This window comes from Ictidomys tridecemlineatus (assembly GCF_052094955.1).
Source record: "Ictidomys tridecemlineatus isolate mIctTri1 chromosome 1 unlocalized genomic scaffold, mIctTri1.hap1 SUPER_1_unloc_4, whole genome shotgun sequence".
In the NCBI taxonomy this organism is placed as follows: Eukaryota; Metazoa; Chordata; class Mammalia; order Rodentia; family Sciuridae; genus Ictidomys; species Ictidomys tridecemlineatus.
In genome coordinates, this window is record NW_027520945.1 from 53,767 (window position 1) to 78,344 (window position 24,578).

The 24,578-nt window shown below is 48.2% G+C and overlaps 1 pseudogene; it reads left to right on the top strand.

Moving 5' to 3' along the window:
- Positions 1-24,578, top strand: part of LOC101966502 (protein-tyrosine kinase 2-beta-like) — a 47,457-nt pseudogene that overhangs the window by 22,643 nt on the left and 236 nt on the right.

Genomic DNA, 24,578 nt, shown 5'->3' on the forward strand with positions numbered 1-24,578 from the left:
AAAACCACTCATTTGGAAAGGAAAGTTAACAACCAATGCAAATGACTGTAGAACTATATGAACAAGTGTTTTATCCCTGCCTCACACCACACAGAAACATTCATTTAAAATGCATCAAAGACCTAAATGTAAATATTAAATCTATAAATCTTTTTTTAAATATTTTTTAGTTGTAGGTGGACACAATGCCTTTATTCTTATGTATTTATTTTTATGTGGTGCTGAGGATCAAACCCAGTGCCTCACCTATGCTGGGTGAGCGCTCTACACTGCTCCAAAACTATGACTCTTATAAAAGAAGACACAGTATTTCTTCATGACCTGAGGCAGGTGAAGATTTCTTAGGATGCAGAAAGCACTAACCATAAAAGGAATTTTTGATAAAGTATAGATACCGAGACACTAATATGGAAATGATTACAGATCTGGAGAATATATTAGTAAAACAGATAGTACAAAGTACTTTTAGCTAAAATGTATAAAGATCTCCTAAAACTCAATCACAAAAACACAACATAGAAAAAAGGGCAGAAGACTTGAACAGACACTTCACAAAGAAGGAATGTAAATGGCCAATACACACGTAAAAATGTGATCAATGTCGTTAGCCATCAGAAGATGCAGATAAAGGTACAATAATATACTACTAGCCCTGCCCCTCAAGTGGTTCCCACACTGATCTGCTAATACATGCATGCCATGCTTCAGTTTTTCTACTGAGATGACACATATTAGAAAGATTGACAGCACCCAATGTTGGAGAAGGTGCAGGGTAATAAAAGCCTCGTGTCACGATGGAAACACAAAAGTGGAACAAGCATGGCAGTTTTTCGTAAGGCCACACATATACTGACCTAATAATTATTCTCCTTCGTGTCTATTCAAAGGCCATAACAGCATCTACACACAAAAATACTTGTAAATTAGTTTTCACAGCAACTTAATTCATAATGGTCAAAATTAGAAATAGCCCCTATTTCCAAGACTAGGGGGCTAAATAAACACATTGTGTTTTCTTTATAAAGTAGAACATACCATTAATAAAAAGAAATACATTAATGATATATACAACAATGTGGGGGAATTTCAGATATTGTCCTTGGTGAAAAGAACGGTGCCAGACACAAAAGAATGGCACCTATGAAATGATCCAACTTATGTGAAGTTCTGGAGGGGGTGGTTCCTGGAAGGGAGAGGTGGGAGTTATCCATGAGGAATGACTGAGGAGGGAGAAGACAGAACTTTCCAGGGATCTGGAAAACTGCCTTTCTTAATTGGTGTGTGGGTTTCACAGGTGCATTCATGTGTCAAAATCATACCGTTAAAATTTGTGCATTTTAATTTATATAAGTTTTACCTTAAAAGAAGAACCACAAAATAAATTAATAGTTGAGTCACAGTTGGAGAGTACCAGGTGGCACAGATGAAGTAGGAGGGGCAGAATGTTGGTCATTGCTGAGGCTGGGTTGTGTATACAAGGGAAGCTATTATGCTCCTCTGTTTACCTTACATATGTTAAAGATTTTCAATAATAAACAGCACAGGGGCCCCAGCCCTAAGGAAATTAGATATTACCCTAATTGGTGTTAACTGGGGAGAGGGAATGCTCTCAGTTTAAATACCTGAAGTGGGAACTCCAGGTGGGGCTCAGGAGGGTAAAGGGGTTGGGTACCATATCATGAGGACCTTGTGGACAGAGTGGTACAGATGAGTGGTATAAGTGGGTGGAGAGTGATACAACTGTCTACTTTACATCCTCTTATCCACATCCCTCTCGAAGTGGGTACCCTAAGTCAGAGCCCTCTTCCACATCCTGAGTCTCAATTGATTTCCATGCTGATTTGTTAAAACTGATGACACATGCATGCTGTGCCTCAGTTTCCCCAGGTCTCTCACAGAGCAGTAGTCAACTTCTCTTCAGTAGTCAACTTTCTCTGAGAGGAAAGGGAGGTTTTAGGCTGAGGGTCTTCTAGCATCCTGGTAAGAGGTAGCTGGATCCAGACACGTGTGTGCTCGGGCAAATGAACAACTGGGCATTCCTTCATAGTTGTATTATTTTAATATTAGTTTAACATTCTCCTAGTGGAGATAGAAAGAAACAGATTTTCTTCTGAGAAAAAAGATGTCAAATCTCCTTCTTTTTGTTCCAATTAAGAGATTAGCTGCATTTTATTTACTAAATTAGAGAACCTCTTGGGAGGCATGGTAAAAAATAACAACAAAAAATCATGAAATCTAAATAATAAACTGCCTCTGCTCTTCCTGGTCAGAAAAGCAACTGCCTGGGCATCGATCCATCTCTCACACTGCCAAGCCATCCAACAGAATAGGTCAGTTTCTGCGTACTTCTAAGTCTGCATCTGAGCCATCTCTCTGCTGTCAAGAGTGGGCTCCAATCACCCATTACGTGTGGAACCACATGAGAGGCTTGAGGAAAAATGTTGAAAAAGTGATGTCAGAACAAGGCAAGGCCTCAGAGGTTCACATCCAGGCAGCCAGCTGCCCAAGTGGTCCTCCTGTCAATTCAGCTCTGGCTCTGGCCAGGAAGCTAGGACATCAGGCTGTGGGTAAGTGGCCCAGTTAACTAGAGGTCACCTTTCTTGTCATATCTTCATTTTTTATGACCATACATCTTAGGGACTGTACACTTGCTCCCTTGAGGTGAGTGTTGTCCTTCTGTATTGCCCTCTCCATCATCCCAGTGAATCAGCTTGGCCTGGTAGAAATTTAGAGTTCAGCAGGCCAGGGTTCAAAAATCTCAGCCTAATGCCATGGCTTGTGTAACCTACATCAGTTTCCTCTTTGTCACACAAGGACAGTGACACCTGATTGTTTCCCCATGTTGTACAGATTCAGTGAAATCATGTGTGTGTAAAGTATCTAGCAGTGCCTGGTCCAGTACTCAGTAAGGATGGTGAACTTGGGAACCATTAAGAAGGTGCTTTTGACATGGCAGGTGCTCAGTGAGTATTAACTGGTTCAACTGGAATGCAGTGCAGAAGCACAGCACCTGTGCTGTCTCCTCAGTTCTGTCTCTGTCTCATTTTGACTAAATGAACAGCATTTGTTCATTCACAACATACAGCTCACTGTGTACCACATCTTGCACTAAGTGCTAGGGAATTAGAAACAAGTACATCGTTAAGGTAGAATCCCACCCTAGAGAATCACACCCTGGGGAACCCATCAAGGAACACCCCTGAGATGTGTGCCTCTTTTTTCTGCAGGAGATCATCACCTGATTGGGCTGATTGGGCCCAATATCCAGCTGGCTGAGTGCTATGGACTGAGGCTAAAGCACATGAATTCAGATGAGATCCACTGGCTGCACCCCCAGATGAAGGTGGGTGAGGTGCAGGACAAGTATGAATGTCTACACGTGGAGGCTGAGTGGAGGTAGGAATGTTGGGTGGGGAGGCCCTGGAAGTCCTCCTACAGCACTCCCCATCCTCAGAATCTTCTAGAAAATCCAAGTGGCATCTTAGACTTAGACCTCCTACAATATCTAATGCATGCATTTTCAAAGCCTGATGTGGACTCACAGTAAATCTGTATCCAGAAATGTCCCCAGTTGGGATACTGTAGTGCTATGGTGAAGGGGAGCAAAGGGTAGGGAGGATGGAGGGACTCACTTCCTCCTCGAGATTCGAGCTTTCCTGCATCACCCAGAGTCTGACTGCCTATCACAGGTATGACCTTCAAATCTGCTACTTGCCGGAAGACTTCATGGAGAGCCTGAAAGAGAACAGTACCATGCTGCTTTATTTTTACCGACAGATAAAAAGTTCCTCCAGAGTCCCATTGCACCCTCCAGGCCAAGTGTATCCATCCTCTCATAGGAAGATGGAAAGACAAACCCAGGTTTGTCTTTTTTGCTATGCCTGAGGATCATTGTCAGCTGTTCCAATCTTGGTGCAGACCAACCTGTTCCATAAGCTCCCAGCTCCTCTAGGACTTCCTTAGCTTCCCAGGTGATTGGGCTAATGAAGTAGGAACAGGTTAACATATAGGCTCTGGGGTCTTTCATACCTGGTTTTTGGCCAGCACTGCCATTTACTAACCTGGTATTCTCAGAGACTTAATTTTCCTGCATAAAACTGTCTCCTCATCTATAAAATACATAAAACTGTCTCCTCATCTATAAAATACCTACTCGATGGGGTTATTATGAGGATCATGACATCATTGGCACTGTGCAGGTAAGCTGTCTCTGGGAAGATGAGACCCCAGGTTTAGAGCACCTGCCAATTCCCATGGTGTAAATGTTCCCACCAAGTCCTGATTCAAGCTACCAATGGGATATTCACCAGTTCACAAAACTTCTAAAGATGTGATAACTGGCTCTCTTGAACAATTAACAAGCCTCTTTGACATGCCATAGCATTAAATAAGTGCCCAGCACCTGTGCGAAGAAGTGCCAAGGAAAAGTGAGCTCCTGCCATTATTTTCCAGCTGATCTCAGCTGCATCTCTCCTATGGTTTCCTGGAAACTAATCCAGACATTTCTTGGACCATGGATGGCATTTATTCCTACCTATCAACAGGGCTTTGGAAAAATTAATGACTCCTCCCCAAATCGGGGGGGGGGCGGTTCTCTTCAAATTGGGATGGGATGAAGACTCTGAAGAAGGGAGAGAATGTGTATGAAAGTTTCCCTGTGAAGGGTATCAGGGACCCAGGGGGCAGAGGCAGAGCCAAGAGGGAGCTCCCATCCTGCTCCCCATCCCTGCTCAGTGCTTGTCTGTGATTGGGTGAGCATGAGACAGCTAGGAGGCAGAGGTGTATAACCTCCTGGGGCCTCTGCTCAGGGAAGGGGACAATGAGGGTGTGAGTCTGACCTGTGATCCTTCTCTTGCCAGCTCTGAATGACTACATGCAGCACTATGCCAGCAAGGTCAGGGAAGGCATGGCCCTACAGCTGGGCTGTCTGGAGCTCAGATAAGTGGCCTCAAGGTCTCTGCTGAGAGAGCTGGGCCGGAGGCTGGCCTGGACTTTCGAGCATGTAGTGTGGAAGTGGGAGTGGGCTTGTGAGAGCTGGGAAGGGGAGGAGAGGAAGCCATCAGAGTGGGCCTCTGAGGTGCTCGCCATCTGGTCCTTGGAATAAATGGTAGAGAAGGACCAGCTCCCTCTGCTCAGTCCCTACCCTCTGCCCTGCCCTTGCCTCTGGGCTGCCTGCTTCTCGCTCTGTCCTTTTCAAGTGTTTCTGCAAATGCTTCAGAGCACCAGGCCAGGCAGTGGGGCTGTTGGAATGTAGGGGTCCCCATCTGTGCTGCCCACTATAGCACCCCAGCTCCAGGAGGCACTCTGTGTGGAATTAGCACAGCATTCGGCGATGTCCTCAAGCTCACAGTGTTTGGGAGGTGACAGATGTGTACACAATTAATCATAATATAAGGCAGAATGAACATGTACCACTTCCAAGTGAAGCAATTAACCTTGCCTGCAGGCAGCAGGGAGAGGAGATTTGAACTGCTCCTGGAAAGAAAAAGTACCTCTTGATTGGCAGATAATGGCACCCAGTGGGACATGCATTCTAGCCTGCCCAGGGATGGAGGAAGAAAGGCATAGACTAGAGAATGGGGGTGGGGTGAACTTGGAGAGCGAAGATGGCTAGCATATAAGAGGCCATTACAATGGCAGGCTAATGACATCATTGGGACAACAGACACCATGTGCCCTGGCCTGCCTTCCAGGAGTCCTGCAGCCCTATACCCTGCATGGCATCCTATAGTCTTCTCCTCTGGAGTTAGACAGTTCTAAAGAGCTTATCTTTTCCTTTTTGTTGGTGGATCTCACACTTAGGGCTGTGGTATCACTTGGGGACTCCAGTGAATCACCTGTCAGTCATCACTTAGTGAAAGCAGCCCAGAGGGGAGCCACTTGCATTCCACTTCACATTTTTACACCCTCCAGTCATCCCCGAACTTTTATTGGTTGTGGCTTTAGTTCTAGGGGCTGTGCTAAGAGGCTGGAGGAGGAGGCTCTGGAAGAGAGTGCGGTCAGGAATAGGCAGGCTAGAGAGGCTGCTCTCTGATCAGCCCAGGATTGCTCTCAGGTCTGTTTCCTGAAAAAAAACAGCCTCATGTCTCCTGAGTCTCAGGAGCATCAGATAGAGGTTCCTAGTCTTACTAGTGACCCCTGAGGTCAGGGGGTGTGCTGATGGGGAAAGGGCGTGGGAAACACCTACTTTGTAAAACTGATAGAAGATTTTTCAGGTCTGATCATTTTTAAATGAAAAGGGCAGATAGAATTTGGTTGTATGTGAAGTTGGGCTAATTTAAAGTGAAGTTTTGACTATTGTCACTAACAGAGTCAGATATGGTTCTGAAAATCATACCATGAAGTCGACTCTTCCAGGGATGTGACTCTTGCTTGAAAATCATGGGTAACAGTCCCTTGTCCTGTTAGCATCACAGATTATACACTTTGCCTATGTATAACGACATCACCAGGAAAAGTGCATGCATTGTTTCTTGGTGTAAAAAAGAAGTATGGTAGGTGCAGCAGACATGAGAATAGGGACATGAATCCTCTGTGGACTCAGATCAGATCCTACCTGGATAATTGGATGTAATGATGTACAGCACAGGCCAGAAGCTGGGCTTTCTGGGCATGCATCCTGGGGCTTGCATTGACTCTGTTATTCTGGGCAAGTCGTCTGATCTCCCTGTGCCTGGGTTCCTTCATCTGTAAAATGGGAATTATGGAACAACTTCACAGGGTTGTTAGGAGGGATTAGTGAGTTACTATATTTCAAGTACTTACAACCATGACAGGGACTAAAGTGTTCTGTAGCTGTGTATTTACTTGGCTGATATTTTTCTCTCAACCCTTATTTTATTTACTTATTTGTCTCTAATAGACTTTTGTTCAGAGAAGTTTTAGAAGTTTTAGATTTGCAGCAAAACTGAGCACAGAGATCTCTTGTGCCTCCTCTCCAAAACCCGCACAGCGCTCCATCATCGTCACTCTGCGAGTGTGGAGCAATTGCTCCGATTGATGCATCATTATCACCCAAACGCCACAGTGCACATGAAGGTTCTCTCCTGGAGGTGCATATTATCGGGGTTTGGACAAATGCTTGCATCCACCACTATGATATCATACAGGCTAGTTTCACTGCCCCCAAAATGCTGCATGTCCCCCTTCTTCATCCCTCCCTCCCACTTACTCCCCACAACTGCTGGGCTTTATATTGTCACCTTGTTTTGCCTTTTGCAGAATATCATATAGTTGGAATGCAGCCTAACTGATGTTTTGTTGATCTAGTAGAGATACTTTACAAATGCCAACTATATTATTTAATCTAAATCTTCTACTCTAAGTTAAAATGTGAAACTCATGGCCTATATGCTAAAAATAAGTTTGAGGAACCAAATGATTTGTCCCCCCTGTGGCATCTTAAACAGACTCAGTTTTCCCCAGGTAGGAAGACCCCCTGTCTTACTGTGCCTGGAGTTTAGTGGCCTCCATTCACTGAGTAGCTCCATCAGGGTGTCTCCCAGCATGTTTATTTTCTTGTGCGTGACAGCTATTTATGTTGCTTGACAATATATTCAAAGACACCATTTTTTAAAAATTGTTCAGGACATAATATTTTACTTTTAATGCTCCTATTGGAGGTTTCTTTCTATAATTTCATGCTTTAGATATTCTTGACCCTGTGATATGAAAATATTTTCCTAGATTTCTTTTTCTAGCTTTATAATGTTTTTATTGCTTATATTTATCTATGTTTAATCTATATTTATATTTATCTATATTTAGAAATTAAATATTCTAGATAATAATTTGAGGTGAGGATCCAACCTTCCTATTTTCTAAACAGGGTGAGCAGTCTGAGCTCATTGCTTTGGGGTCATAGGTTACTTGCTTCTCTCTGCTTATAGTATTAGTAGCACAAAACTGGTCCCAGATGTCTATAGGAAACCTGGCTTAAAGGATTACTGAGTTATTATTTTTTTCTTCTTGGTACTAGGGATTTAACCTAAGGGTGCTTTATCACTGAGCTACATCCTCAGCCCTTTTTATTTTTAATTTTGGATCTCACTAACTTGCTGAGGCTGGCCTCTAACTTGAGCCTCCCCTGTCTCAGCCTCCCAAATCACTCGGATTGCAAGCATCAGTTACTTTAATGTAAGATTGGACAGTGTCTGCAATAGTCAGTGAAATGACTAGACACAGCAATACTGACACGGAAGGGAGGCTGGCATATGCAGGGACATTGGCTATTTGGTCTCAGCTGAAACCACCATTGCTACAAATAAATATGACAGTTATGCATCAGTTACTAATGAAGATACATTCTGAGAAATGCATCATTAGGTAACTTCATTGTCACATTAACACAATAGAGTCCATTTACACAAACAAAGACAGCTATGACTCTAGGTGATATAATCTTATGAGACTGCCATGATATCTGTAGTCCATTGTTGACCAAAAGGTCATTATGTGGAATCTGACAGTACCTACAAGTTTTCATGAATGCATATATTTTTAGGAGAAATGGGACTTGAAGAAGATGTGTCATATATTAATATATGCCACCTCTGGTGGTAGGATTATGGATTATTTATATTTTCTTTTACAAATTCAAAATAAAATTTAAAGAGTGAGAGAGAGGGAGAGAGTGGGAGAGAGAGAGAGAGAATTTTAATATTTATTTTTTAGTATTTGGCAGACACAACATCTTAGTTTGTATATGGTGCTGAGGATCAAACCCGGGCCACATGCATGCTAGGCGAGCACGCTACTGCTTGAGCCACATCCCCAGCCCCTCAAAAATTTTAACATGTTCATTTAATAGTTGTTTAGGTAAACACACAAACATATGCAAACATTTCAGAGATAGCAAATTGGCAAAAAAGAAAGTGCCCAGGAACTCAGGACCTCAAGGTGCAGGTGGTGTCCCCGGCCTCCTGGGCTTGGCCACCATCTTCTTCCTCAGCCTCAGAGCCCACAGCTCAGGAGCTGGGTCTCCCAGAGCACGAGGATGGTGCCTTTCTGGGAACAAAGTCTGTGGGATTTCCTTGTCCTCGCTGTTTTCTAAAGATCCAATTTTACCTCCCAGCCACCTTGCTCCCTCCCTGCGAATCCTACCTCTGGCAGGGGAAGGACCTCCAGGCCAACGCCTGGACATGAGTGCCCTTTATTTTATTTTATTTTATTTTATTTTATTATAAGGTCCTGATGGCCTTCTTCTCCAGTTACCAACTCTACCCTCTGTGACTCATTTCTCTTCAGGCGGTTCTTCAAGGACATGCCCTACAACGCCCTTGACAAGAAGTCCAACTTTGAGCTCTTGGAGTAAGTGTGGGGCTGCTTCCTGACTCGCCTCCCTTTCTTCCCTCCAGAGCTTCCTTTCCCACTGAGGCCTTGACCAGAGTGGGGTAGTCAGGGCCTTTCTCCTTGTCCCCAAGACTTGGTACCTCCTCCCGACTAGCCAGAAGTCCTGAGCTGGAGGGAAGGAGAGTCAAATGCTGCTTCTGTTTCCCTGTTTTCAGAAAGGAAGTGGGACTCAACCTCTTTTTCCCGAAGCAGATGCAGGAAAATTTAAAGGTGAGAAAATCAAAGGGTAAGTGGCCCAGAAAACCCTTTTTTGTGCAGATCCCCTGGGCTAGAAATACAAGGATTGGGCTGGGAATCCTCAAAGAAGCTGGGGCATCTATGCTGTCTTGAGCCAGGACATAGGACAGCCAAATGCCCCCAGTGGGTCACTTCTTTGGTGGACAATCAGGATGGGCTGGGCTTGGCTCCAGCCTCCCAAGAGGCAGCCTGAGCCCTGGGAGGCCGACTTAACTGCCTCCCGCTCAGGGTTAGGGTGGGTGGGCCCACCCGAGACACTGAGTGTGGTTTGAGGAACAGGTCAGTGTTGCTGTCATGGCAGGAGCCCTGGGGGCATCTTCCAGCATGGGCATCCTCTCAGTGAGACCTAGTGGAAGGACAGGTGCCAGGAGGGGCAGGGCGTAGCTCAGGACTGCCAACCTCTCCACCACCCAAGCTGTTCTGGAAGATGATCCAGCAGACCTTCCAGTAGTATGCCTCGCTCCGGGAGGAGGAGTGTGTCATGAAGTTCTTCAACACCCTGGCGGGCTTTGCCAACATCAATCAGGAGACCTATCGCTGGGGACTTGTTGTAATGACCACCCTCCTTATTCTCTCTGGGCCTGGGTTCTAGGCCTGGCAGGCTAGGGGGCCAGGGAGCTATTCAGGGCCAGGAACAAAGTGTAGACAGCAGGGCTTTGCTGTTACCTGCCTATGGCAGAACTCATGTTAATCCATGTGCTGAGCAGGGAGCTGAATGTTGGCCTCCAGCTCTGGGAGATGGTCAGGTGGGCAGTTTTCCAGAGGGGTGAGCTGTAGAGACAGTGGTCCCTGTCTAGCTTAATGAGCCTTTCTTAGAGTGTCAACACACCAGGTGGCAGAACAGAGGTAACAGTCCCCTCTCTCCTCTATTCCAGCAAGGTTGAAACATTACAGTAGACCTGGTCATTGGCTCCAAAGGCATCCACCAGCTGACAAGTCAAGATGCAAAGGTAGAGAGCACTGAGGCCACACCAGCCCCTGGCTCAGGGTCTTAGATTTCCGACTCCTTCTCTGTCTGCCCAAACATTCTTCCCCATTCCTGAAAGCAGAGAGCCATGCCCTTGGTGTGAGCTCTGTGGACAGTGTTTGGGGATGGCAGCTTGGGCAGATGGCTCCTTATTGCAGACATAGGTGCAGAGAGAGAAAAAAGGATGTGCTTGGCATTCTCCTGGTACAGAGAGAAGAATAGCTCTGTAAGTGGCAAAGGGAGGCAATTCTGGGTCCATTTCTGATTCTACTGCCACCTTGATGTATGACCCTGGGCAAGTCCTGCCTTTCTCCACACCCCAGTTTCTCTTCTAAAAGGTGAGGGGCTTGGACTCGATGGTCCTTCCAGACTTTCTCCCTTCATCTGTAGAGAGATTCCCAGTCGCTCCTCCCTCCCCATCCTGACCCATCTGTATTGCCTGATCCCAGCAATGGGATGCTCTTAAGGCCCCCTTCTTCTCCACAGCCCACCTCCCTGGCTAGTTCAAGCAGATCAGGTCTATCAGGTGTCTCTCGCTGGAGGAGGGCCAGGCTGTCCTACAGCTGGGCATTGAAGGTGCACCCCAGGTAAGCCTGTCTGAACACCTGGAGTCTCTTCAGGGGTATCACTATGGGTTAGCATGCCCTTGGGTCGACATGACTGTGGCAAGCAGAAAGCCAGGGCTTCAGTGGCTTTGGGGATCTTGTTAAGAAAACTGCACCCATGCCCTAACAAGGTGCTGGGATGATGGTTTGTATTTTTATTTTAATGTCAGAAAAGAAGTGGGGTCTAATATTGACCAAGTGAAAAATGACTTATAGATCCCAGGGATGCTGGGATTTCATGGTGGAAGAATCAGAGACCTCCAACTGCAAAGCATCTATCTCTGCTCTTGCCAGTCTGTCTCTGCTCCACTCTGTTTTCCATTTCTCAGTTTCTGCTTTCTCACTTGTCTTCCCAGAGCTCAGGGTGGTCAGTAGGAGGGAGCACAAGCACACCCCCTAGTGGCAACAGGGAAGGCCAGCAGAGCCTGGAGAAAGTGTGGGTTGGGGTTTGGGGTCCTATAGCATGTTTGGGGATGAGGGTCCTGCAGCCTCTCAAGCAGCACTAGGAGGTACAGTGTAGCCAAGGCTTGAGGTCTCACCTTTGGCTGGCTTTTTCTCTGCAGTCTTTGTCCATCAAAACTTCATCTCTGGCAGAGGCTGAGAACATGGCTGACCTCATAGATGGTTATTTCCAGCTTCAGGGGGAACATAAAGGCTCTCTCATCATCCATCCCAAGAAAGGTTTCTCTGAAAGGCACAGTGGACAGCTGCACACTGAGCCAAGCCTGCAGGGTGATGTGGAGGCATGGGGGCATGGAGAAAATGCGTTCTTCATGGGTGTGAGGAGGTGCTCAAGCAGACCTGCAGGGGCTTCCTGTGGGGCCATCCTGGCTTGCCAGCTACAGGCCCTGGTCCTGGACAGCCACCCCTGGTACAGCTACTCAGAGCTTTATAGAGGCCAATTTCTCGAAGAGCTGCATTTGTAGTACTAGGGAGATCAGAGCCATTACTAGGACATGGGTGGACCTTCCTCATTTTGGGACCAGGGTCATCAAATAGGTCTGAGATGGATCACAGGGTGCTCGCAAGAGAAAGCCTACAAGGAGGATTCTTATTCTGGCTCAAGACCTACATAGCTTTCACCCTGATGCTGAGAGGGGACAGAAGGTGGGGAGGGGTCTCCTTGTGGAGCAGTGACAGGCCTCCATCCATCCCAGACTTTGTGTCCCTGGCTCCAATCCTCCCTTCCCTCCTCTCTCTCCAGATGGTGAGAAGTGGAACAGCCTGCCCCATATCCCCACCCTGTGAGTACAGTGGGGAGTTGAAAGGGCCCTGAGCTCAGCCAGTGTGTGCTGGGAGGAGGATGAACAAGCAGGGTGCCCCCACCCCCTAATTTTTGAGAGAAATCTAGACCCTGGCCTTTCCCACAGTGTGTTGTCCTCCCTGCTGCCCGCTGGTGACATCCTGGGAGGATTGCTGCTGAGTCCCATTTCAGGCCCAGGCCATGCCCCAGCTTGTTACAGCCAGGTGGGCTGCTTCTGCTTTCGGGCGGTGGATGAGGGGAACAAAAGCTCTGGGGGAGCTTTGCAAGCTCTGTGTTCATCTGCCTCCTGCCCTCTCACCTTCTACAGAAACCTGTAGGTGAGGCGGTCCCACATCTCAGAAAGCTGCAGCATAGGTAAGCCTGCCCACCATGCCCACGGCCTGTGCCCAACTCTCCATGTTTGGTCCCACCACCTGCTTTTCTGACCATTCCCTCCAAGTTACATAAAACAACCTTTCCTATCCCTTCTCAGTGCTGGCTTTAAATTATCGCCAGTTTTAATAGCAAGCATATATTGAGTAGTACACACACTGAGTTTGTCGTAATGAGAAGTGGCCCCAAGTAAAATCCACAGACCACATGACTACAGACAGACATTGATTTCTCACAGTTCCAGAGGCTGGCAAGTCCAGGGTCAAGGAACCAGCAAATTCAGGTGACTTTATTATCACTGTGTGCTCCTGTGGTGCAAAGAGAAGGAACTCTGGTGGCAATTAATCCTCTTATAAGAACACTAATCTTGTAATGGGGGCTCCACTCCCTGACCTCATCTAATTGCCCCTCCAAGCTGCATATCCTAAAACCATCAAATTGTGAGTTAGGGCTTCGAGACACAAGCACCCAGTTCATAATGGTGTTAAATGTGTAATAGGTATGTTTGAAGGAGATGGATTTGCCCTAGACAACAAAACAGAGACTTAAGCCAAGACACCCCAGGCTCAGTGGCTGCCCCAAAGCCTGGGACAGGAGCCACAGACTTTCCCAGCTTCCCCCTTCAGCACTCTGACCTCTGGCTGCACTGGGCCCCAGGTGGGAGCCACACCCTGGTTCCTTGCCTGATGAGGCATCTCACTCATGCGCTGGGCATCCTCCTGTCATTCCAGAGTCAGATATCTATTCAGAGATTCCCAATAAGACCTTGAAATGGCCGGGAGGTAGGTCCTGGACCCCACCAAGGCGACCAGTCAGGGGTCTGGGAAATGATATGATGAGGACTCCTGGGACACCACCATGGAGCTTCCTGCCCTCCCTTCCTGCTGTCCCAAGTGTGCTCAGGCAGCAACCAACCTGGGCTTTTGTGGGTTGAAAGATGAGCTCCTCCTCTGATGGATTGTGTGCTTTTGTGTGTCTGTGGGATATGGGGTTTCTAAGAACATGGGCCTGGGTCCCAGGAAACAGGGTGATGGTTCCTCCATGGATCTGAGGCAGTGGAACATTCTAGATCCCCTTTCCCAATCCAGCATGTGCATTTTGGCTGAGGTGTTCTGGGGTTCTGGGGCACCAGGAAATGCCAGCTAGTATGTGTGCCCAGAGGCTGTGTTCTCCATATGTGCAGGTCCACAGTACGGCATTGCCCGCAAGGATGTGGTTCTCAACCGTATTCTAGGAGAAGGCTTCTTTGGGGAGGTCTATGAAGGGGTCTACACAAATCACGTGAGTCCCAGACACTTCCCAACTCTTTGTCCACCTGTCTAGTGGTGAGGCTTTGGTAGTAGAATACACGGAGGCAGGAGGGTGGACCCAGCCAAGTGGGAGTTCGTCCAGGGAACCTCTGGTTGGACAGGCTTCGCCTTTTTGGCTATGCTCAGCAAGCCTGTGGAGGGCAGCGCCGGAGTGTGGGCAGGGAAGGAAGGAAGCACAGTTTGAAGCCAACTGTAGAGAGAACAGGGCCAGCCAGACTGCATTTCATGAAGGCCTGGGGTCACCTGCTAACCAGGGCAGATCACGCGGCCCCTCATCTCAGCATCCTGGTCTGCACAGCTGGGCTTGAGCTCTTTGATCTCCAAACCCCATTCTGGTTCTAACCCAGCCTGGTCCAGAAGAAAGGGGAAGAAGAGGAAGGGAAGAGGAAAAGGGAGAGAAATGGAAGAAAGGAAGGGGTGATGTGTCCTGCAGAGGCCAGGTCGCCTAGCCCCTCACCAGTCAGCAAAGTCCATGGGAAGGCCCTGCTGAGGCCAGGGCAGAAACGGTTTCCTTTGAGCAGTAGGCTGGACAAAGCTTCCCTAAACCCTCTTTTTGCAGAAAGGGGAGAAAATCAATGTGGCTATCAAGACCTGCAAGAAGGACTGCACCCTGGACAATAAGGAGAAGTTCATGAGGGAGGCAGGTAGGCATGCCTGGGTGGGACCCAGACTCCCTGGCCTTCTAAGGGAGAGGAGAGGGGTGGGTTCTCCTCCAGCTTTCCCCCATTCTCCTGTGTGACCTCCTGCTTCCACTTCAGTGATCATGAAGAATCTCAACCACCCCCACATCGTGAAGCTGATTGGAATCTTCAAAGAGGAGCCCACCTGGATCATCATAAAACTGTACTCCTATGGGGAGGCGAGCTGGAGGAAGCAGGCCAGGCACCCTGAAGATAGCTGGGACACCAAGTGAGCAAAGGAAACTTCTCCCAGTTTCCTGCCTTCCGTACTCAGCAGAAGCAGAGGCCCTGTTGATAGAGGAAGTTGCCAGAACATCTTGCAGACTTGGGGTTTGCCCCCAGAGAAAAAAGAGGGTCAGTGGCTGCCAGCAGCCCTTGCTCCATGCTGGGGTCCTGATGACACCTCCCTTCCCTCAGCTGGCCCACTATCTAGAGTGAAATAAAAACTCCCTGAAGGTGCCCACCCTCGTCCTGCAGATATGCAAAGCCATGGCCTACCTGGAGAGCATCAGCTGTGTGCACAGGTGGGTACAAAGAGACAGCAGATGGGAATTGGGCCACCTGCTGCATAGGCCTGAGGAGCCCCTGAGTGCACTGAGTTAGCTGTAAACCTCTCAGTGCCACCGGCAGCAGCTTGCCTCTGGGGCAACCCAGCCAATGCCTGTCCCCCCCGCCCCCCACAGATCCCCAGCCCATGCTCACCTGAGGCTACACACAAGCTCCTTGAAGTGGGGCCGGTCACTGGGGTCATAGTCCCAGCAGCGAGTCATGAGGGTGTAAAAGACAGGTAGACAGAGGTCAGGCTTGGGCAGCCGGTCCCTTTTCTCCAGCACCCCGATGACATCCTTGTTTTCCAGCCATAAGAAAGGCTGCTTCCCAAAGCTCAGAATCTCCCAAGTGCACACACCTGAGGGCAGAGGGGGAAGGTCAGGCACCCTGCTGGGAAGTGGGCACCCCCGGGGACACTATGGCTTTTAGCACTTGGTCCCAGAAGGGAGTGTCTGTGTTATCTTGCAACTCCCTCTATGGCCACTGGGGTCTTACTCACCATGGTGGTCCACTCAAGGGACCAATGACCTACATCTGTGGTACATGAACCAGGGCTTCCCCTCCCTGACTCCCTTAACATGGAGCTGGCTGGATTCTGTAGGTTCAGAAGGTGGCCCATGTTGAAACCACCAGATACTTCTTGGGAAGGTTAGGAGCTACAGTAGTAGGGCAAGCACCATCCCTTCCTGCCTGTATGATTATGGGCAAGCCCCTTACTGGTCTGAGCCTCAGTTTCCTTATTTGAAAATGGGGGTAACAATGATGAAGTGGGAGCAGGAGGTCACACAGGAGAATGGGGGAAAGCTGGAGGAGAACCCACCCCTCTCCTCTCCCTTAGAAGGCCAGGGAGTCTGGGTCCCACCCAGGCATGCCTACCTGCCTCCCTCATGGACTTCTCCTTATTGTCTAGGGTGCAGTCCTTCTTGCAGGTCTTGACAGCCACATTGATTTTCTCCCCTTTCTGCAAAAAGAGGGTTTAGGGAAGCTTTGTCCAGCCTACTGCTCAAAGGAAACCGTTTCTGCCCTGGCCTCAGCAGGGCCTTCCCACGGACTTTGCTGACTGGTGAGGGGTGAGGCGACCTGGCCTCTGCAGGACACATCACCCCTTCCTTTTCTCTGGTCTCTTCTCCTCTTCTTATAAGGGGCCCTTTATGGGGCCCTATCCTCATGAACTCATTGGACCCTAATCACCTCCCAAAATCTCTGCCTCCTAAACCATCACACTGGAGGACAGAACTTCAACATATGAACTGAGGGGAACACAAACATTCAGTCTATAATAATGCATAATCTGGACCAAGGTTTTTTCTCTTTGTTCCTCCTGCCAGGCATGTGCTGCCCTTTCCCTAGGGCCCAATGCAGCTTTTATCTCTATGAAGTTTCTGTGAGTCCCTGAGCCCTCAGTGACCTCCTGCTCCAAATGTGGCTATCCATGGCTGGTTTGCCAGGCACACCCATATTCAAGGAGGCTGCACACACAGAGGTCATTAACCCCCCCAATTAGCCATAGCCCAGGTGGCAGAGGCCAGCCCCTGTGCCTTCCCATCTCTCAGCATGTATTTGGTGCTCAGAAGTGGATGCAAAATCATTTTAATGATAACCCTGTCCACCATTGCTCCTTCATTGTGAATAAGGCTGAGCTACATTCAACCTGATGCTCCCCTTAGTGGGCCATCCCATTAATTAATGAGAGAGATGCAACTGACACTGCTCTATATCCTCTTTTCTAGCCCAGCCGCCCAAAAAATAGACCCCCTCCACAAACCAACCTGCTCACTCTCAAGCTACAGTTCCAGGTAAATGTGTAACCAGGGGGCTTGAAATGGCCATGCCCATCCCTTGTCCGGTGTTTCTTGAAATTCCATTCCTGTGCCATTAAGGAGTAGCAGCCATCTGCTCAGAGGATGAAGATAGCTGGGTTGACTCTTCTTTGTTTCTTTGTTTGGCTCTTTGATGTGCGTTTGAACTCACATCAAAAGAATAGCAACTCAGTCCTGCCAGACTCTCCTCAGCTAAGCAGACCTTCCTGTAGCCTAGTCTGTCTGTCTGCAGTGTCTGCTGCTTTGTGTACCTGCTTGTAGCTCCCTCCCCATGTCCAAGACTTGCCTGGCCTCCTACCCTTAGCAGAGCCTCTGAGAAGTAATCCCAAGGAACTGGGGATGGATGATGTCTCCAGAGAATAGAGTGGATCCCTGAGGCTCCCTGCAGAGGTCCTGGCCAGGACCTGGGTAGACAGTGAAGGGAGATCAGTTCCATCTGAGACTTCTCCACCTCTGTCACCACCAACCATGTCTCTCACCAAGACTGTAGGTCCCTGACTCAGAAAGCCCCTGTCCTGAGTCCTTCTCTTGTGTCTGGGTAAGAGGAAGTCCGGCTTCCTCTCTGTCCTTCTCTTTCATCACCCCATCAGAGCTGCCATTCAGAACTAGCATATCTCTACCAATAGCAACAATGTCAGTTTACTGATGCTTCTTACAGGGGGCTGTGACCCAGGTTTGTGTATCTCCTCCCAAGGAAATGTCCCATGCCTGAGTAAGCCCAACCAAGAACCAACAGATAAATCCTTTTTTTTTTTAGAGAGAGAGAGAGAGAGAGAGAGAGAGAGAGAGAGAAATTTTAATATTTATTTTTTTAGTTTTCAGCGGACACAACGTCTTTGTTTGTTTGTGGTGCTGAGGATCGAACCCGGGCTGCACGCATGCCAGGCAAGCGTGCCACCACTTGAGCCACATCTTCAGCCCCAGATAAATCCTTTATGTAAAAATAAAATGCTTTGATTCAGAAGGTGGAAGCAATGTCCTTAAAAACTAAACATATTTAAAATAGTGATGTTATTTAAATTTTATATATAACTATATATAATTATTGAAAATTACACATACACACATACACACACAGTTGGCTCTCCATATTCACGTGCTCTGTATCTATAGATCCAACCAACCAGGAATCAAAAATATTAACATAGGAAAAAAATCTCATCTATACTGGATATGTGCAGATTTTTGTCTTGCCATTTCCCTAAAATTACTGTATACCAGCTATTTGTGTAGCACTTACATTACATTAGATGGCAAAAGCAATCTAGAGATTATTTAAAGCATACTGGGAGATATATGTACATTATTTGAAAACACCATGCCATTTTGCTCAAGGAATTGGAGCATCTGCAGATTTGGGGTATCTACAGGGTGTTCTAGAATGAATCCCCCTTGAATATGGAAGGACAACTCAGTGTGTGAGAATTTACTTATCCTTGGACTAATCATATGTGTCAATTTGTAACATGACTATAAAACATAACTGTTTGGAAAAGGGCCCAAGGGAGGAGTCATGGTCTCAATAGCAGCCTGCATGGACCCTGTGTGTGCACAATACAACTGGGGGAGTGTTAGGCAGATGAGCAGCCATGATGCTCCACGAGGTGTCTCCAACAGGGCCAAGGAAATGCCACACCACATTTTTCAGCAACTCTGAGAGAGCAAGTCTGTGTCCCCCATGATGCTCTTGTATCAATTCTTTGTGCTCCTCTTTCTAGCAGCTGATTGTCCACCCCCTTGCCTTGTCCTATGCCTTGTGCTTCTTTGCTTCTCCTGAAGAGGTCCCTGAGGGTCTGTGTGCCAGCTCCTCTACTCTCACCAGCCCTAAGGAGTCCCAATCTCCAGTTAACTCACTGCACACCCCACCTCTCCACCCGCACAATGTCTTCAAGCACCACAGCATGCGGGTAAGAGGGCACTACATACTGAATCCCAACCCAGATTGAGAAGGCTGCTGGAGGGTGGTGGCCTGGAATATTAGGAACCCCACATCCTCAGCCTCAGGGTGTGCCCTCCATGCTTCTGTGTGCCAGTCAAGTCATTGAGGTGTTCTGTGAGTCTTCCCTTTGCAAATATATCAGGGTTGGGATGAAGTTAGGCTCTTCTCCTGGGGACACCAGCTGGACACCAGCTGGCTCTGCCCTTGTCCACACTGGTGCTGTGCCAAATGATGTAAAATTCTCTTCCTTTTCTGAACCCCAGAGGCAGGGTGCAGTGCAGTAGTGTGGAGGCTGGTGGATGGAGTGCATCCAGGCCTGGTGGTGCTGGAGAATAAAAGACCCTGGAGGTTCTGCCCCACTCTGCCATCTTGCTTGATGGCTAAATGTTTCCTCCATCAGAGGAAAAGGCTTCCTGGCAGCTGCTTCTACTGCTGCTGCTTTTGTAAAGGTGTTGCTGGGTGGGAAGGAGCTTAGGGGGTATTGTGGTTACAGACTCATGAACTGCTAGAGAGGGGGCTAAGCCACCTCCCCAGTGATTGCTATGTCATCAGTGACTGTGAGACACTGAGTGCTTTGTGGAATATCTCTTGATTGTCAGATCTTATGTAGCAAAACCATCTTTGCTTGAAAGCAGATGCTCACTTGCTACCAATCATCTCCTTTAATGCAATGACCTCTTGCCATTTGTTGCCATGAAATCTTGACATATTTTACCAAACTGGGTTACAAAACAGGCCAAACTCATTATTTTAGCTCTAACTTGTATATATGTCTGATATTTCAGGCTCAAGATATGTGTCTCTAAAAATTTGGGGGCAAGGGAATATGTGTTTATCATAACAGATTTGGAAATTTGGGGCAAGTATGTTGACATATATCTGTACTGTTATTCTTCATTGAGTAAAAATTTGAATGCCCATGGTAACTTCAAATTCCAGGCAACAAGATCTGTTGTGAAATAAATTTTCCCCAACCTACCTCATTTTTCTCTCTCACATTAATTTAAACAATTTCTGTCTTTTCATATGCTTAACAATAATAAAACTATGGTTCTAATCATGTATTATAATTTAGGCAATATGCAGTTTCTCTACCCTTCTGCCCTTGACTCTTTATCCATAATTAATTAAGTTTTAGGGAGCTTTACTTTAAAAATTGTGCTTTTAGAAAGAAGCTGTTTTGTATACATGAGGGGCTGCATGGCCTTTGTCTAAGCAATGCTCCACTGGGGAGGATTTTGTTCCCTTCCATAAAGACAGACTGTGCTGAAATCAGAGTCACAGACCTTTGGTGTCAGAGGTTTAGAAGTAATTGCCAAGAAAAAAATCTGCCTGCAAGAACATAATGAGCACTTCTTTAATCAAACCAAAAACGATTAAAAATATAGATCAGAAACACTCAGAAAATTGTCCCCCAGGCGAAGTGCTGACAAGGTCCCCTGCAAGGCACTTGGAAACATTAAAGGAACGCTCAGAAATGGTAACAACAATTTTCCTCCTGACTGGCCCCATGGCCTGGCTCATCTGGAAGCCTGTGGGATGCTGCAGAGTCAGGATGGCAGCATCTCCTTCCCTGAGTCTTGGCAAGTCAGTACTGTAGTTCCACAGGCCACAGTGCACCTGTGCACTTGCAGGCGCTGTCCAGGGTGCTGAAGAAGGAACATTTGGTTTTGCTTTCAAGGAGCTTACAGTCAGTCAGATGGAGCAGGTCAAGTTCAGGCTCATGGGTAATGTGAGCCATAAAGTTGTGGGGGCCACAAAGAAGGTGTTCAGAGGGGAGAGTGACTCCTGCCTGCTGCTGGCTTTCAGGTGGGCCCTGAAGGATGGAGAAAATTTCGACTGGAAGAAACTGGAATGTAGGGATGGAAGAGGCATCGCCTTTTCACCCCTCACTCTGTTGGAGAAAGGTTAAGTAGCTCCACCCACCTCCCCCACTTCTTAGGTCTTCTCCAAGCCCAAGGGATGAAAAAGACCAAGCCTCGGAGATCTGTCCAGAAGCTTGTGCTGAAGTCAGGGATAGGAGGGGGAGGAGCTGATGATAATGATAAGAAGAGCAAGGAAAATGGACACAAAGAACTTAACACAAGCCAGGCACCATCCAAAGTCACAAGTATTAACTCATTTGTATTGTAGCAACTCAGAGACAGGCAGTGTGTCTCCATTTTACAAAGGATGCAACTGAGACACTGGCTGGTTGATAACTTGCCCAGTGTCACCCAGCTGCTAATTAGCACGGCTCAGGGGTTAGCCTAGGCTCTCTGGTTCCAGGTGACTTCAGAGTTAACCCTCTTATTCTGCAGATGAAAATTGAGACCGGGGAAATACAGATGTGCTGTCTTGGGTGGCAGCGCTCTTTGGTGGCGGAGGTGTTATCAGAACCAGGTGTTCTGATTTCAATCCTGTGCTTTCCCTTCAAGCAGCCGCCCAGGGCCTGTGTGTGTCTTTGTTCATCAGAGTGGGCGTGAATAGCAAGACTCTGCTAATATTTCATTTACTTGAGCCCCAATAGCATCCTCACAAATCTACCCATGAGCAGCTGATACACCAGGGTGGGGGCTCCATGGACCCCCATTGCCTGTAAAGAATGAGGCTTCTTCAAGACCAGAGTGTTGCTGTCCCTTGGGCCTGTGTCCATCAAGGAGGAAGCATGCCAGAGCTGGAACTCCCATGAGGTCACCCCATCTCTGCTGTAACTTTGATTTTTTTTTCTTTCTAAACGAAACCACAGAGGCCAGCATGCTCTTCCCCTGCCATCTTTCTGGGATTGGGGCCTAATACCCCCGAAGTCTCCTGATAATGGAGGAGAGGGTTTTGCTTGATCATCAGTGGGTATGAAGGCAAAGGCCAGCTGCTGAGAACCCTCTACCCACTTACTCACTCACTGTCCTTCCCATTGCAGTGGAGTTCACAGGGCCCCCACAGAAGCTTCCATGACTGGGGCCACAGGTAGGTGTTGGCTCCCTGAGGCCTGGATATGAATTGGAGTGGGGATTCCCAGGACTGAATACTATGGTTTATAAAGACAAGTACCTTGCCTCAGGCTACCTCAGTTGGTTCATTTAGAAGCATGGGTGGAGCTATGCTCCTGTACCCACTGCCTGGCCCAGAGGAAAGCTCATAGGTGCAGCACTGGGGGAGGACAAGTGGCCTCTTTCTCTTTTGAGCCACCCTTAAGCTTTTGGCACCCCCCACCCCTTCCTTGCAGTAGCTTGGGTGGCCACTGGTATTCTTTGCTCTAGAACAGTGGTTCTCGATGTCTGCTGCCCATTAGAATGACCTGACGGGCACTGACCAACCTGGACCCCAAGGCTAGGTGATGGTTCTATGGGTCTGGTGAGGCCATCACCAGAACATGATTAGGCTCCCTGACTGGACAGCCATTGTCCTGGAGGGAGAAAGAAGGGATACAGGCCCAGGAAAGGTCACTATTGACCACAAAAGAGTCCTTCCTGGTGGGCTGGTGGCTGAGTTGCCTACCCACAAAAGAACAGCAGTGGTAGCAGGGTCCTCCCAGGTCCCCCAAGCCCCCTCTGCTTCTTGTCCTTAGTCCATTCAGCCCATGGCAAACCTGGACCGGACCGATGACCTGGTATACCTCAATGTCATGGAGCTGATGCGGGCAGTGCTGGATCTCAAGAATGAGCTCTGCCAGCTGCCCCCTGAGGGCTACGTGGTGGTGGTGAAGGTGAGAGCCCAGGCAGAAGGGACCTGAGGAGGTGGGGCTGTCATCCCTGAAGAAGGGGGTGGTGTCTCCACCCACGGTCAAAGGGAAATTGGTTCCTGGAACCCCCAAGAAGTGCTCTGGCCAAAGCAAACAGGGCTTTCTGGAAAAGAAAACAGCAGGCGGTAACAGCTGCCCTGCGCCTTCCTCCCCTCAGAACATGGGGCTGACCCTGAGGAAGCTCATTGGGAGTTTGGATGATCCTTGCCCTCCTTGCCATCATCTTTGAGGACAGAGGTAGGTGTCCTATCCTAGATGATGTCAAATCTGTCACTTCTCCCTGTACCTCCACCTGTTCCTAGTTGCATTTCTAGCAGAGGCCCCTGGGCCACCTGGGCAGCCCCATTTCTGTCCATCAGGAGACTGCACAGCATGTATGGGCAGCCACCATCAGAGGGCCGAGAGGCCCCCAGGAGCCTGGCCAGCTTCTGGAATAAATTTCCTATCAGGTCTCAGATTGCCATGAATTCTCATTAAATGCGAATGTGCAAGAGGGCACGCCTGCCTTTTCTCCCCACCCTTTATCCTTTATCTAATCACTGGACCAAGGTTAAGGTGAATGTGTCATTGAAATCCTGTCAATGAAGTCCTGGGAATCCTGGTGTCCTGCTGACACAGCCCTATGATGGCCACCAGGGACCTAGCCTGATCCCTGGGACCTGTGAATGCATTATCTTACAAGGCTAAAGGGGGTTAGGGAATGTGATCAGTGTGAGGCTCTTGAGAGGGGGAGATTATGTGGATTACACAAGTGGGCCTGTGTCCTTATTAATGGGCAGCGGGAGGAAGGTCAGAGAAGGGCTGTGATTACAGAAACCAAAGTCCGAGAGACACTGCTGCTGCAAGGTACAGCTTCAACACAGGGAATGGCAGAAAGCACCCCGCCCAGCTCTAGAAGGAACGCAGTCCAGTCTGCACCTTGGTGTTAGCCTCATTGGGCCCACTCAGAAGTCTGACCTGCAGAACTGTAAAGGAATGACCTGTGCTGCTCAGAGCTGCTAGGTTTATGGTCATTTGTTACTGCAGCTGTAAGAAGCTGATCCAGAGCCACTGGACATTTGTTGATTGTCCATCTGGAAACCAAATGTGGATCTCCCATGGAGCCCTGGGATCCTCTGCCTCTCGCCGTCAGCCATCTGCCACATGATCCATGTGGCATGTGGCCCATCCTATAACCACCCTAACCATCTGCCTGCTCAAGGCAAGACAGAGCAGGGACACTTGGGACATTTCTCAACCTGCCTCTGGGTGGCAGCAGCAGCCCACAGAGGCACCCCATTTAGGCAGGTACCATCAAAGGGCTGAGATGGCCACCAGGGACCTAAACAGCTTTAGGGCAAATTTCTTGAGGAGAGATCAGGTGTGATGTGATAGCTCCGTATCCTAGGGATGACCATGTATTCACTTGCTCATTCAACAAACATCTCTTGTGTTTCATGTGCTCAGCATGCTGGGCTATGGGCATGTGGTGGTTAAAAAAAAATCCCAGATCTCTTGATTTTACGGTAGACAGCTACAAAATGGCACAGGCCCGTGGATCCTGACATTTAACTTGAATGCTGGTGGTGTGAAGGATTGTTGCTGTGACCGGATGGCGTATGGGGCGGGGTCAGGCCATACTCACACATGATTGGCTAGGGGTTGGGATGCCCACTCTAATCTGTATGGGGGGCTGGATTCAGCCAGGCCTATATCCACCTTGTCCCCAGGGACTTCTGACTATCTCAGCCAATACCCTTCCCCACGGCCAAGCACCTCGCTTC